The following is a 15,702-nucleotide window of genomic DNA, read 5'->3' on the forward strand; positions in this document are numbered from 1 at the left end:
GAGGGGAGAGCTGAAGAGGGACTGCAGCTGAGTGGCAACACTGACTGAATTACCCTTCACCCTCAGAGGGTGCAAGTTTGGGTCAGTTACTATCGACAAGCTTTTGCTGAACTCTGGAGTAGCTAAAGGGAAGAAGGGAGCTATTGTTGTCGTTTTTTTTGTGGTGCTACGACTGGGGTAAATGTTACTGCCGTTAGACAAAACACACACAACTACAACTCAGAGCCAAAGAAAGTAAAGTGAGCATACAAATTTCCCCAAACACAATGTCTGCATTAAGCTATTCTCTAGTGGTGGTGGTGGGGGGGGGGCACACTTTCTTTCCCGTGACGGACAACTAAATAAGCTGTGGAATTACAATGCTATTTCTCCCTTCGTACATGTTGCCTTACCCAAGCTGGATAACTAATTAGGCAAAGAAAGTAAAGTGCGAAATCCTGTATCGCTGAAAGGTTTGAGAGAGGAAAGCGGCAATGCATTCTCAGACAAGCGACTGTTTGGTGGACCTTATTGATTCCGAGGCAGAGGCAGAGATCAATGAAAAGAAAGAGACTGAGACAAAGAGTGGCATTTAAGGGTGGAAGAAGCTGACATTTTCTCCATCACTGTCACAGCTGCGGCCATAAAGCAGCAACAAATATTAAAACATTTCTCATCTGCGCGGGAGTATTGGCAGCAGAAATTGTTTTCTCCGCGGTGTGATACTCAGGCTGAACTCCCAGTAGAATCCCCGGGGACTGCAGATTGGTGCCTGTGACATATCGGCATCAGCATTTACACACACCTGCCACTCACTCCCAAACAGCCCAGGAGCAGGGCTGTAGAGGGCAGATAGCAGCCGAGGAGGCTGTCGGTTGGACTGCTGTCAAGGTGGATAGGTGTGGTGGAATTCATCACTGATAACACACTTATGTTTGCAGACCGCTGAAAGTGCTTCTATTAGTCAGCAATGCCTGCAATGCTGTATGCTGGTTATGCATATGTAATCAGCACGTGTGTATATGTGTGAATGGCCTTTCTTATCTGTGTGCACTTGTGCTCATGCAGCACCATTTGTGCCGAGCACAGGCATGTGTGTAAAATGTAATGGGTGTTTATGCGTGTGCTATGACCGCATTGTGTGTAATTATGAGTGTGTGTGTGTGTGTGTGTGTGTGTGTGTGTGTCCTGTCCTTCGAGTATACTCGTCGAGGCTTGAACTCCGAGTGACACGGGCACTGCGGGGTCATTTGTCTATTTGTGGGATAAATGATATTATGCTACACTAAGAGAATTACAAAGAGGATGTCCCTTGGAGTCACCAGGCTCAGTGATCAGTCATAGTTACTTTGTGTGTCTCTTAAGCCCCTCTATCTGTACTCATCCACTGGTCTGGAACGGGTGTTAAATGGATCCTAGACCACATCCAGTCATTAGGAGCTTATGATTTGAGCCTTATGACTGAGAGAGGAGAGGGAGAACAACGCAGAGGGTAATTACAGAGAACGAGATCATTGAAATAATACAGCACATTCATTTTTCAGTGCTCCTCCTGCATCTCCTTCTTTTTCACCCCCTCTGTTTGCAGGATCCCACATCCCGCCCTCATCCTAACTCTTTATCTCATCTGCCTCTTTTCATCTTTTCTTTATCCATCCCTCCCATTCGTCCCCCTCTCTTGCATTTCTTTTATTAAACATGCTCTCCCTTCCTGGCTGGCTTGCAACTTTTCCTCCACCTTCCAACCTCCCTTGCTCCTTCCTTCCCTTCTTCGCTCTCACTAGGTGGTATTTGATGGAAGCAGGAGAGCAAACAGCAGGTGAAACCACTCTAATACTCAGCTGTGCCATCTGCTGCGGTCACGTGACTGAGCTGCAAACCCGCGCTAACGCTATGATGCCCCATCATACCTGACACATCGATCAATCATGACCAAAGAGCAAAAGAGAGACAGAGAAAGAGAAGCGCGAGAGAGGAAGAGTCAGAATGAAAAGAAACCACGGCGACATCAAACACGGTTTTAATGAAACCCAGCCAATTATGACTCAATATATTACTTTTTTTGTACTATTTAGTAATTTAAACCGATTGTATCTGCAGCAGTGAATTGTGTAATTTGTCATCTTTTTGTCAAAATCTGATTAGTTGTTTCTGAAAAAAGAAAACAAAACATGGAAAATGCAAGAAATAATGTTCCATCCTTGATTAATTAGTGCAACCATATGTCATATACATAACCTAAACATCAATCAAAATCTCATCACTGAAGTCAGATTGCTGTGTGCACATGCAACAAATGGTAAAACAATCCAACAAAAACCACAAACACGAAACCATAAGAATAGGGAAACAAATTAGGGTAAACCAACAAATCTCAGCCTAAACCCAAAGGTCTTGATCGAGTGTGAAGAACACATTCAATTACAGCAACAGTGGCCACAGGAAATTATTTCAGTCAAAACTGTCCCTACCACAATTAAGCTGTGTTAATTATGTATTTCATTAAGTAAGTGGATTAGAAGCAGTGATGATGAAATCATAACGGGGTATGCCGGAGGCCAGGCTGCAGAGAACAGACAGGAAACGACTGATATCTCTCCCTCTTACGTACACTTCTCTGGTATACCTTCAAATAGCCCTATAAATACTTAACACCTTTACCGGCCTATCTAGGCTGTTTTCGTTCGCGCACAATCACCTGCTCTCTGTATATGCATACCGTTTTTGTGTATGATCATATAGTGTAATTGTGCCATAGATACTGTTGACATCCAGTTGCTGTTTGCAAGTCCTCTGGAAACGATGAAGTCTCTCCATTTCATCTAAGCCAGTTCATTACCATTCAGGTGCAAAAAGGAGATAAAGCAAAATGCAGATCGCTCTCTCTGTCTCCCCCTCTTTCACACCCATACTCTCTCACTCACTCAAAAGCATTCATTCTATCTCTCTCTTCCGTTCCCTGTGTTCTCTGATGTTTTATTTGATATCCCACAATAAAGCCTCTCTTTGAACTGCCATCAATTGTGTATGGATTTTTCCTCTGAGGAGAAACAGAGAGCTGTCTGAAAGGGCTCCTGTCCCGCAGGCTGCCTTCATATTGATGCAGAGGAGTATTGCCATCTTCATTGCTGGATCAATCACTCACGTCACTGTTGTTTTATGGTTGGGGCCACTTCACAGAAAGAAGCCTGACAACATCACCGCAGAGGTTTGCAAAACGATACGGCTCTGATAGTTGAGGAGGGTGGAAAGGGGCGGTGGAGGGCTGCGGGAGGCTTTCGGAGGCAAGAGGGGATGAATTTTGATTCTGTAACTGTCATACACATGCGCTCGCACATATCTCTCTTCCCTACAGCTGTGGGAGCCTCTGGTTTATCGCTTGGTGTGGTTAAGTCAAACAGAAAGCAAGGAGAAGACCACGGGATGTCGTCAAAGCTTGATGTGCTCTGTGTCACCCTGTGGATGCGTAATCTTTATGATGTCCATTGGCGATTTTAGACCCTTTTTAGTGGGGGCCCAAGCCCCCCTAAATTTCAGCCCCCCAACAAACAGGACAAACAATTACAGGTTCAAAGGGCTTGAAACAGGTTTAATATCCTGTGTCGCTGTCGCTGATGCTATGCACCTGTAACCCAGTCAAGGAAAGGGATTAACAGAAACTTAGTGTTGGCCAGTCGGAGGTGGTTGTGCCTAGCCTGGTTGACACCAGACCCTTCTCAGTTGTAACTGAGAGTGGGTCTGGGGAAGCTTCATTCACAGCCCATTTCCAAAGGAGCATCACCAAAGGATGCCGCTCAAATGCTTCTGGGCACAACTGGATAGTCCTTCAACCAATCATACCAACGATGACGTAGCAGCGACAGCGGCATCGACGGGTTGATGCGCTTCGGTGGCCATCATGTTGAATGTCAACAAAAAGCTGCTTGCCGTCGCTGCGCTATCGTCATCGTGTAAAGCAACGGTTGTGATTGGTGCCTCGATTTGGAAAAATTGTAAATGCGCTTGGATGGGTTCTTGGCCAGACGGACTTGCAGAGCAAATCTCAAATTTGCCGGAAGTTCGTCAGTGTTTTCCCAGGCTAGGTTGTGCCAGACTCCTGCCTTTAGCTGAGTCTCGCTCAATCTAATCTGTCAGAAGGCGAGTAGGAGTGCGGTTGTGAAGTTTAACGTTGGTAGTCCCCAGAGAAGGAGAAGAAGTTGGTAATTTCATGGCACAGATAAGAACCCAAATTGAAACGTGAGCAACTTAAATTGCTGAATGTTACAACATTGTGTCAAATTGGTCGTTATCACTGTGACTTATAAAGCGCAGGTTTTGTTCCATCATTGTGTTAATAGCGTAAAAAAATGTTAGCTGACGTTGTTGTTCAGTAGCTAGCTCAGCGATTATCAGCTAATTAAATTACTGATTTAGCAGGGGGGGGTTAACACTTTTGCAAGGCACTGTATCGCACCCGGCGCCACGAGGGGGCAAAAGGGGGCTTTGCCTTGCTCAGTTGTAATTTCTGCCTCATTGTTTCAACATCATACATAAAACGTACAAACACAACAACACAATTACTATTAGGCTACAAGTTCTACTTGGCGTCTACATTGCATGGGGGCTTTCAACTACTAACAAAAATGTAATCGTGGAGATATTTGTCACAGAGAGTGAGCGCTCCAGCCGTCCTCTCACTTCAGTAATAAGTCTATTACTTTACCCCTTAAAAAAACACTGTGCTCAGACCACCGCCGGTATCCTAGCATTGCGTATTGTTTACATGTCTTTTGACAAGGCCGCTGCATTATTAGACATAGCCAAACATCATAGTTAGACATAACTTGTGTAACGTTAGCAGTTTCTAACGTTAGCTTAACGTTACTGCGCTAGTTAAATTTATTAGAAATTTTGTATTCTTAAGAGTCGGCTCAACCATTACTGGACGGAAATGTCTACAGGTAGCACGCACTGGGAGAGTGCAGTCACAGCCGTGTGTGTGTGTGTGTGTGTGTGTGTTCGATCTGTAACGTTAATGAAAGCCTAAAGCTCATATACTGACTTTTAAATTGTTACTTTGTCAAGTACTTATTATTTAAAAAATAGATAAAAATGGACAACTTAACTGCTTCAAGAAATGCCATATTTGCGAGTGCTGACCCTATTGTGGCAGCGCGGGTAAAGCCTTGGTAAATTAGTTCGTTTTAGCCTACTTTATGAAAAAATTGCCCCCTAGCAACTTCTACCTGCCCCCTCAGTCATTTTACCCTGGCACCGGGCCTGCACTGTATCCGTGTCACATTCTCATTAGGGGCTGAGCCCCCCTAAAGGTCTGATCCTAGAATCGCCCCTGGTGATCTCCCTCCACTTCTTGTCTGTGTATTCACTTACTGTAGTTTTTGTTTTTAAATCCTTTTATATCCCGCAATTCTCTCTCTCAGTTGAGTGACCGACCAAAGTTGACTCATGTTTTGTCAGTGCTCTATTACTGTCCTTTTAGCCTTTTTTGTTCTTCTGTCAACTATTTTCTTTTTCTCTTTGCTGATCCTGCCCCAGTATCAGACATATCTACAAAATATAACGTAAAAAACAAAAATCTCTAAAGAAAAATCTCCTCCTGCTTTTACCTGGCTAACCCACTATCTGTTGCGAAAATGTAAGCATAGGCTCTTCCGGTCTGCTTTGCATTAATCGTTTTGTCTGATTTGGCGGGGAATTGGACCCAGCAAAAGGCATTAATAATAACAATATCGAAATAGCCATTTGACCAGTTAAAAAAAGTCCTTGTAGCTGCTTTAACTTACAAACAATATAGTAAAGGAGCACACTAAAAGCAGTGTACTAATCAGCTTTTTAATTTCTACACATCATCAAGTATTTATTACTATCTTATCTAAATTCCAATTCATCTTTTTTTTTTTAAATCTAAATCTAATCTAAAGATTTGTGAAATACAGACGAAGTCAGAACCTTATTTTAAATCAGCCCAAACTGTTTTCTTTGAGTCCAAACGACAGATAAACAGAGAAAGCAGTCCTCTGGATATTCCTAACTGTTAAAGCACACTGCCTGGTATAGCTCCTGCACTGTGTCTCCCGACTCCAGAAACAGCTGTAGATTTCAGGTTGAGGTGTTTTTAATCTGAGTTAGTGTAGGTTGTCAACCCTTTCGAAATGTTTGCTGCAAACACAATAGTCCTATTCATATTTTGTTCAATTTGTGGAGTCATAGCAACAACTGGATTCTCACTTTAGCAAATAGTCGCAGTAGATCAAAACTGCACCACGTGTATCTGCCTTGTCTGTAATGTCTAATATCTCTATTTGGACACTTGCAGACACAAACCATATTCCTGTGTTCACTACTACATATCTAGCATGCACGCAAGCAACATGGAAAGTGAGCCACTAATGTAAACGAACTTTCATGCACATGAATACAACAGGAAAGTTAGCTGGCGAGCCTTGCAACAGTATTAATAGCCTGACAAGCCAGACCCACATCAAGATGTTGGGTCTGGGAACTCACCATTGGCAGAGCTCATTCCGAGGGGTGGGGTAAATGGTTGTCTTTCAAATTCCCTCTGCACTCATAGCCAATCAGAGCAACGCTAGTTGATAGATTAAACTTTTGCCGTATCGTTGTGCGTTTTTTCAAGTTGACTTTTAATTATGTCGTCAGACCATATTTCAATTAAAAAACTGTCTTCTCCTGTCCCCATGCGCTACTGCAGCTCATTTTGTTCTGCTGCATCTTCTTCTCTCGTTTGTTTACTTCGAAACACCGGAACTTCCTGTAAATGGTCCGAAAGTCCGAACCATCCAAAAAATGCTTTCACACCTTGGTTCAGTTTGATCCGGAATGAGACTACCTCGTTTGGTCGGACCAAATTTCGGCTGTTTGGTCCGGACCGTGGTCTCGGGGAGGTTTCACACCTGTAATTTGGTTTGGATCAAACTGAAAAGTCCGAAAGTCCGGACTAAACGAGGTAGGTGTGAAAGCCCCCATAATCATTTAAGTATTATATTCGATTATTGACCAATTTGCTGCTGCACCACAATCTAATGTTCATGTACACTTACAGCTATTTTTTGATTGTGTACCATTACGTGTTCAGAGGTGTACTTCCCCCATTAGAATCTTTGTTGCTACTTGAATTCTTTGAGAGCTCCATCAAAGATCAGAGCCCTTCTGCTGAATAAAACTGTGTAGCCATTTGTCGTAAATCAACTCCTTGACATAAAGTGGATTTGCTATGCAGCCTACTACAACAGGTGCAGGTATTTCTACAGGCCTTATTTCTGTGTTTACTTTCAGTTGGACACAAAGATTTCTATTAAATTGAAGTATTTTGAAGTAGGAGGCTTGCACTGTTTGAAGTTCTTGTCAGAGTCAGGGTTTACCACATCTCTGCAACATAGATAGGCATAAAATAAAATGTTTTGGACAAATATGAACCTAATTTGACAAATACCAACATTTCTCTTTAAAGCGGCGCTCTACTGATTTAGTCCTAAACTTGTTGTCATTTTTCAGCAGACTCACAAGAGACAAATAACAATACAAAAAAGGTCAGACGGGTCTTTAGTTTAGAAAATTGTTTCCTCTTCAGCTGGAAATATTAGAACATGAAAATGCAACTTTTTACAGCTGACAAGCTCGCCGATGGCCAGTACTTTTTTGTGTTGATGTATCAGCAGAGAAAGAACAAACTCTCCATGAGATGCTGATCCAGTTAGTGGCAGTCTGAATGCACTTTGACTTGAGTTCAGCCCTTGCTGTCCAGTCCCAGCTCAACCTGGCCTGTTCACAGTGTAGCCTGGTCTTTGAGGTGCAGCAGTAGACACCAGAGTCCCTCTACAGCCATCAGTCATCACTGAACTCTTTATGACCTTCCCCTCTGCTCTGGAAGAAAAGTTGGCTGTGTGCACTCTGGCATCTCCATACTCACCTTAAAGAGACAGAACCTGCTGTTTTCCCCCTGAAGGAACCTCAATTGGAAGTTTCCTCTTTCAGCACCTATTAGGTATCAGAGCTGACCTAAAAGGAATAAGAGCAGGGTGAGAGGGAAGGGATGAGGCTTCAGCAGAAAGAAGTGGAAGTCTTCATGTCTGGTGAATGGCCCTTTAATTCTCTCTCTTGACAGAAGGCAAAGGCAGCCTGGAGGAGGGTCAGGACACCAGTTGGCATGAATAGACACATTTTTGTCTCGTCTCCAACTTTCTCTGCTCCGTGCCTCCACTGACTGTAACATCTCATTTTTTCCCCCAAGCTGGAAGTCTCAACGGCCATTCTCTTGTCATTGGAAGGCGGGCAGGCATCTCTCTGTCTCTACACTCACAGATGAATAGAAAACATTGTGCCAAAAGCTTCGGAATCACCAAGCTGTTTTCGATTGCATATAAAACACAGAATTTGAGAACATGTTTGGAAATGACAGGCTGATTGGCTGTGGTCATTTCAGGCTGTGTGGGCCTCATTTTTTTTCCTGTGTTTCATCAGTGGGTGCATTCATCCATTCAGGATAGATTGAAGCAGTAGCCTTTAATAAAGTCACTAGGCTTGAAAATATATGAATAAAATGACATCCACTGCCTTGGATGGATCAAATTGACTTATCCTGGTAATAGCCCAAGGATAATGTGTGCGTGTATGCGTGTGTGCAAGTGAGAGAGTGTGTGCCTGTGTGGAGAGAGAGATCGAATAAAAAAGAGAAAAGAGCAGAAACAAAGACGGATATAGTGGTAAGACAAAGGCAGGAAAGACAAGAATATCAGGGAAATAAAACAAACTTGACCTAAGGGGACAGAATTCAATGAAAACCTGGAGCTGGACATGTGACTTTGAATCTTATTTGTATTGGTGAAAGTGACCCATCTCAGGCGAAAGCATTATTAGGGATGCTGGGAAGGAGAAAAACAAAGCCATTAAAGGAGAGAGCAGAAGAGGGAGAGTGACAAACTTGATCCTAACAAAGTTAAAGGGTTATTCAACACAAAACATCAAAATTATGATTTCAATTTCTCCAATTCTACAGCAATTTGATCGTGCTGAGCCACTGAGGACTCCCAAATCCAATGATACATCAGAGGAGGCATAAAGAGTTGAAGAAAGGGAGCAATGATGACAGAGAAAGTTTTATATTTCAGTCAATTACAAGGAGGAAAAAAACAACCCACAAACATATATCTTGACACTGCTTTCCTTCCATTTCCCCCATTTCCCCGTCCTTGTTTGACAGATGGCTGTTGGACTGTGACGTTGATGGAGTAGTCGTGAACCACAATAATGACAGTCAGAAGCGATGCTGTACAAGGAGACACATGTCTGTTCTCTGCTCTTCAAACGTCCAGCTTAAACTCCTGCTATGTGTGAATAAAGAGGACAGGAAGTGGCAGTTTGGCAGCTCCAACCAGGAGTGTCACTCTCAATTGCATCCCCTGCCAGCTCCAGACACATCGCACGGCCGAAGAGGTCACAGGTCTGACTCCTCTTTCTCTCTCTCTCTCTCTCTCTCTCTCTCTCTCTCTCTCTCTCTCTCTCTCTCTCTTTCCTCCAATCCCCTCTTTCATCTGTTTTACAGGACATTCCATTTCAATGCCACCTACGCAATGCATAACAGTCAAGGAGAAGAAAGAATGATGTACGGAAGACACGAGCCAGAGCGACGGCGGCACATTTTGTCTTGTCAGATTACCCTGACACCCTGTGTCAAAATCCCTGCCATGTCTCCGTGAAGCAGAGAAGCAGATGTCCTGAGTTTGCCTTCCTCCTCTGGACAGAGCTGTCAAGATTTGCTCGTGAAGGACACCGAAGACAGCGCAGATGGAAAGAATGAGTTGTTTGAGGCTTAGCTTGTTTCTCTGTCAGGAATGAGTTCTACGATGAGAAACAGTAAGCTCTGTGTTGAAAATGGTGTTGGATTTTCCTGCAACAGGATTTATTCATCTTAACAAATCCCAATATTCCTTTTCCATTAAAACTCAGCTTGTTTTGAGAACCGCTTTGTGTTGGACATCACTTTTTTATATATACAAATTAAGTTACATAACTTAATCAAATAAAGTTACATAATCTATTACCCACCCAATGACATCTATTTGTAAAAAACCCCTGAAATGTGAATGTTTACCAAAAAACATATATGACAGTAAAAGGAAGTGGTACATTTACTCAGGAATAGGGTTGGGTATCGTTTTTTTTTTTTTTTTTTTTTTTTCGATACTGGTGCTAAAACGGTGCCAGTGCCTAAACCGGTGCCGAACCGGAATACATAATATAGTTATAATGTATATAATATAAAATATAAAAAGGAGCACAAAGCGACAGTTGGCGACATTAAAGAACGGTTTATTGCTAAGGCCATATGGTCAAAATTAAATGATTGATTAATAATGTAATAACAATAACTTATAACAATGACTTATTTCACCAGTAAATTGCTGGTAAATGACAAAAACAAGCACCAGATGGGAAAAGGGTATTTTACAATAACTGAAAATGCACCACAAGGCTGGTGAGTTTCAAGTGAACGCACCGTCTGTGTTGTTTTCACAACGACAGCTGCAGTCAGACTTTACATCCCGGTGTTGGAATCCTCTACAGGGAAATACAGTCACACTTTACACCGCTTAATGTAAGCTGTCATTTTAATCACTGTGTTTAATCCAGCTACTAGCTAACGGTAACGTAGAAGAATCAGGCATCGAAATGAGGCACCGAAATTTTCGTCTTGTTACTACTGTTTACGTCGGAACCGGTGCCCTATTGGCACCGCGTTTCGGTACCCTAATATTTCACTAATATGTATTATAATATAATATAATATAGGACTTTACTTTAATTTATAACCTAACTGTGTGTATACTTTTACTTTTACGTATGTAAAATATCTCTTCCACCACTGCGTTTCCTATAACAACCCACGGTGACACAGGTGACAATTTACACCCACACTGGAAAATTCATGCTACTGGTTTCAAATGTCAGTTACCAGCTGATAAAACAAAGCTGCACAGTTATAGCATTTTATGTATTAAATTTGGGAACCTAGATTAAAATGCTCATAAATGTCATTTGTTTCTGATAAGAAATGCTTCTTGATGATAATAAGCCCTTGGCAAACAGAAGGGAAGTCAAATGGTTTTTGATTTCTCTCCAAATCATTCAGTAGCTTCCCACTAATGTAACTTGATCAGAGCACTCTCAAACCGGAGCTCTATGAAATGACAGTTGAGATTAATTTTGTCAGCCTTGTAATCGCGCCTTATTGATGTGTTTCCTGTGAAATGGCACATTGGAAAGAGCAGCTTCAGCCATGGGGCAACTGTGTTTCGTGCAGTAGTCATGGATGGACATTTGATGTTGACCTCCTGATCGCACACCTTCATATCGTCGGGCAGACACGCACACACGCTCACAGGTAATGCTCTATTATGCTGATTTATTGAAGGTTAATTTAATCACTCTTGTAATACCTGACCAGAGGGTGTTCTTACCCGTGAAAAAAAAACCAAGTAGCAGGGAAAAAAAAGGACAAAAACATGACAACAAATCAAACAGTGATTTCATGAAGGTGGCACCAGAGACAGGCCAATCCATCAGAACGGCGGCAGACTGTGGACGTGTTGCCACGCGTGGTGCCAGGCGAGGTGCCAGGCGGTCCAAGGCACATCCTCCATGCCAGCGCCCCGAGGCTGTGTGTCCTCGTCACAAGGACAGAGAGGTTGTTAGGACCAACTGCACTAAATCACATACCTCCTCCCACCCACTGTCATGGCCGACAAAGCAGGTTGATGCAGAAATACTGGGGGAGGCGGATCACTGGTCGAATCGACTGGTTTGTTCCAAGTAATACACATCACATCCTATTATTCCAATTGGTACAGTGATATATGATGTTGTTATGACACTTCCCCTGCACACCCCAATGTCAACAAGGCTTTACACTGAGTGAATGATTCCTCCTAAATGCATTTTAGAGTTTTGCACAATACATTTTCAGAGCTAAGTAAACAATTCAGGCCATTATCTATTCTAGATGTACTGTTTATGCTTTTTTTCTCTCTTTTTTTTCTCGCTCCATGGCTGAGATGAGCAAGTGAGCGGCAAAGAGAGAGACAGAAAGACGAAGAAGCAGAGAGAAGAGAGAGAGGCAACCTCCTTCTCCAAAAGACATCAGCTCTGTGAACAGCACAGGCAGATTTTCCATTCCGTCAGCATTTTCCTTTACGTGCCGAACAGATAGCTAAAGGTACCACTTAATGTGATGGGAGACAGGATCTAATGGATTGATACACAGGTTTTGACATGCTATTTGAGCATGGAGCTCGCTATAATTGGTCATGTCATTGTGCATTAAACTAACGATATATAGAGTAGTGCCCTGAGACGAGTGTCTTTAGCAAATCTGTCAGATATCACACCAAAATGCCTCTGACAGCTATCTCAGGCAGCGGCAGCACACTGCAACACAGCAGCACGAAAAACCTGCACTCACTAGCGAACGCACTTTTTGGAAACTCACCTCTCTGTCTCTTTCTCTCTGCGTCTCTGTCTCAAACTCTTTTCCACTTGCTCTCTCACAAATCTCTGCATGTTATTGTTGGCTTAAATCCTGTGTGGCAATTACGTACATTATATTGAAAGGCAATTTCTTTAATGTGGTGAAAAGTGAAGGTGATACTTTCTTTCTAAATGGAAACAGGCCAATGACCTTTATATTGGTTGTCATCGATGCGTGTGACTCCTCCCATACATTAGAGGCCGGGGTCAGAGGTCCAAGGTGAAGCTAACTTGGCTCTACCCACGACTCCTCCGCTGCTGTCAGAAGACATCATGTCACCTTTCCTATGGAGGCTGCATGAATGGAAAACACTTCTTACACTGTCTTCCATCTTGGCATGCAAGGGTTTTAGGGAGGCTCGAAAGCTTATTTGTAGCCAACGACACGGTTGTTTATCAAATTACAATGTCAGGCCAGAGACACTTAGAGGAACATTGGATTTGTTGTTAATAGCAGTTTACCCATTTCATCCTCTTAACCTGTTGATATTTTTAAGACTTTCTCTGATTAACGCAAAGCATTAAAACACACGAGAGAGAGAGAGCTGGCTTCTATAAATCTTAATCTGAAATCACAATTTATGTGTTTTTTTTTCTTCTGAATCACATATCTGCGTGTGACACGGCTGCCTGTAGCGGTTTACACAACTGCACAAGCACTCTGAGGCAGAAGTGATATATATCAACATGCTCTAAAGACATCCACAATCATTTTGGCAGCCATTTTGTTTTCCTAAATACTTTGCCTCTCCTCCTCAGCTGTCTGTCTGTCGGTGCTGTCAGCCACTCTTGTGTGATTGGTCTGATGGGCTTGATGCTCATCACTCTGTCAGGCTAGGCTCGCCTTTCATTAGTCTGGGCCCCTCCATCCGCCACACTCACACAAATCACATTGACATCCAAACTCCTCAGATCCACAGAGCAATTTAACTGATATTCATTAGAGGGATGACAAGAGCTGATGGGAGATCTGTGGAGTGGAGGAGTGGGGGGGGGACTCATTCTCCTCCTATCCTATCCTTGTCCTGTCCGCCTCCTTCCTTCCCCCTTCACTGCTGACTTTGTTTTAGGAGCATTGAGGCGCATCAGCGTCTATAACTACCCAGCCCTAAAGGATAGTCAAGACAAAAGAACAATGGATAACACATCTAATCTCCTCTTTATTATTGTGGAAAAAATACAATTGAGAGGAGTTTTGTGTCTTTCATGTTAAATAATTGGCTACAGCAGATCCACAGTGTCTACATTGCTCTCCTCCTGCAGCCAATATAATGCTCATCCAAGCAGAAGTCCAATCATTTAGCCCTCTCCCTCCAGCCCCTCATTAACCCCCAAAGTGTCAACTATCTCATTAACTCCCCCAACCATCGTCACCCCAAGTCCATCACTAAAGCATTCATCAACAACACATACAGTGTTATTAAAAAAAATGTGATCATGTCTGAGGGATATCTGCAAGGACTCAGTAAGCTTTCAAAAACTCACCAGATATTCAATAAGGCAGCCCGGCCTTTTTCATTTGCATTATCAATGGCTACCGGTCTGAATCCCATCTTTCAATTATCATCCTTTGTTAAGGGCTTTATTCTGCTTGTCAGATGTGAGTCATCACTGGGTTCTCCCATAACGTTAGACCAATGTATCCTAAACGTCGGAGGGCCGGGAGCAAGTCTGAGGCGGTAATGAGTTTGTGTGAGAAGACGGGGTCAGGACACAGTGTGTGTGTGTTAATTAATCTGTTCCCGGGTGGGAGGAACTGAAGCGAGATGATGAGATTTAAGAGAGTAAATGGGTGTGCTGCACTCGAGCTGTCCTCTGTTGAGTGAGCGAGCAGGGTTAGAGGCTGGGCAAATGGCCGTCACCATAGTAACCAGATAACTTCCCCGGCCCCAAGTCGCTCAGTCAGTCAATCATGACAAGCGAGGCCTGGGAACATCAAACAGAAAGAACATGGTATCCCCAGGCATCTTCAAATAAGACAAAGGTAGATGGGAGAAAACCTGAGAAGTCAATGTGTGTGTGTTTCTTTATCATGCATACTGAAAAACATTTAAAAAAAAAAAATGTTTTTATTATTACATGGCAGTGAGCCTGAATTGTGACTGCTTTGATAGCATCAACACCTGCCAGTAATATTGTTAGATCCAAATGCCTGCTTTGTGGGAATAGCACCTGTCTGTGCATTCTGCACCACTGTCAGCTTGTCTCAGCGCGCGTATATAGGATCCGCTTTATTTTTTCCAAGGGACAGTCGTGGAGTCCAGGTGTGTGCCAGATCTGCTGTCTGTGCCCAGGGCTCCTGATGGCATCCAAGCCCCCGTGGTAATCAGCCCATTCTGCCTGCTGTTGCAGCCCGCCTGCCTCCTCCTCCTCCAGTGGCTCGTTTCAGAAACATCTGGTGGTTTACATGCAGCACACACCACCTGCCAGACGCCTCGCAGGCAGTGGCACCGCTCGCACCTCTCGAGTCCACCTCCACAACAACGCGACGACACAGAAAATCACCAGGAACATCTAGACAAATTGTAGTCGCAAAGATAAGTGCAGATAAAAACGCTGAGGGTTTTTAAGTTCTGCTCAGTGTTTCTGCAGATGCATGTAGCCTTGTGAGCAATCTGTCAGCTGATTTGTAAATGCTTAGTCATCACAATGTGGGACAACAATTTGGGAGTTTTTCTTCTAAGATGTATTGTTTTCCTGCAAGCCAGGTGAAACATCAGATAACAGCATGTAAACGACATTTTGGACAATACTGTCAGTTGTCTCTCTGACGAACTCTGAAACGTCGCTTGTTGAAATATAGTTATTTTTTTCAAATTAGAGATTCATAATGCACCCTGATCTACACATTTCTCTGACTGGTAAACATGAAAGAAAACTAATGTTTTATGCAGCAGTTAATTCAATTTAATCATAGAAGCACAAGGCATTAACATATTTGTATTGTTGTTTTTTTAATCAAATAACATTTATAAAACTATTGTGCAAAACAATGTCCTTTTAATCTTCTTCAAAGGCTCTGCACCAGTGGATAGTCATAGTCCTCTTAAATTAGGAAATATAACAAGTATGCATAATTTAAACAGCAAAGTTGTAAGCTTATACACTATATATACATTTTTACAGACCTGGATTTTAAGTGCCCCTTACTCAATGATAAAGAACAAGGCAACTTTTACA

This window comes from Perca flavescens, chromosome 8 (genome assembly GCF_004354835.1).
Source record: "Perca flavescens isolate YP-PL-M2 chromosome 8, PFLA_1.0, whole genome shotgun sequence".
NCBI classification, from domain to species: domain Eukaryota; kingdom Metazoa; phylum Chordata; class Actinopteri; order Perciformes; family Percidae; genus Perca; species Perca flavescens.